The sequence below is a fragment of the Cajanus cajan genome, chromosome 3, assembly GCF_000230855.2.
Source record: "Cajanus cajan strain Asha chromosome 3, NIPB_CcT2T_4, whole genome shotgun sequence".
Taxonomy (NCBI): Eukaryota; Viridiplantae; Streptophyta; class Magnoliopsida; order Fabales; family Fabaceae; genus Cajanus; species Cajanus cajan.
This window is the reverse complement of record NC_138519.1, coordinates 53558266-53559360: the sequence shown is the minus strand read 5'-3', so window position 1 is coordinate 53559360 and position 1095 is coordinate 53558266.

The following is a 1095-nucleotide window of genomic DNA, read 5'->3' as shown; positions in this document are numbered from 1 at the left end:
GTTATGAAGTGTATTCGTATATGTCCGGATTCTTGGGATTTCGAGTAACCAACGAAAACTATAGTTGAATGTTTCCTGATTCTGCTTGTACTTTGAGAGGTTGCTAGGCTGTGAGCCCTTTTCCTGAGCAGCACCCTTCCTGGTTCGAGGATTTCGAGAGTTTCACTAAAATTGTCTTCGCGCATCTCTTGATTCTCTTCAAACTTCGTATACCTTCTTTAGAAACTTCTCTCGATCATATAAGATTTTCGAGCACCCTTGTGTTTCGAGTGTCTCCGAATTCATTTTCCGGTACTAACAAATGCCCCCTGGAAAACATTTGTTTCGAGGTAACTGAGAAAGAATGTTTTCTAATACCTCAATCATCTAATCTGATAAGAGCCACGTGTACGTGTTCTTCACGAGAATTAAATGCCTCTGACATTATTAATTCCAAATTTCTCCTTTTCGTACCTGCTGCAGTAAATTTGGCGGCACTGATTCTGCCTCCCCGGGATATGCTGACGCGATTTCAAATTTGTCCGTTAGCGAATATTTTCGGTTACCCAAAAATTTGAATTCCCCCTTTTTGAATTTCACAGCGGGCTTTTACTACGCCTTGGCCCATTTTGCTCTTTCATATAACCTTTTCACCTTGACCTTCTGAGTACGTTTTACTGCACCCTCGCACTCATCTCATTTTTACCTTCGACTTCTTCATCATCTTCCTCTCGTTCCCATGGCAACTTCCGCTGCATCCGCGTCTACGGCTACACCTGCGACTTCGACGGTTTCCCCTACTCCTTTTGTTCCTTTGCTGACGGAGAACGCAACTCTTTCCTACTTAAGTGAAGGGGCTAACCCATTCGTTCCTATCCCTGGCATGGAGGAAGCCAGTCTCAAAATCTTCCAATCACAGGTACTTCTCCTTTTTTCGCTCTCTGACGGATCAATGCATGCTTTTCTAGGTCCCTTTTCGAATCCAAGCAAGAAGAAGACTCATAATGATTTACTTCCGGAAGATGATTCCACCCTTCCTTTCGTTTACTCTCCAACCATCGACCTTTCTCTTTTTTCGGATACTGCGAAGATGTTTCAGGCTTTTCCCCCTCCTAA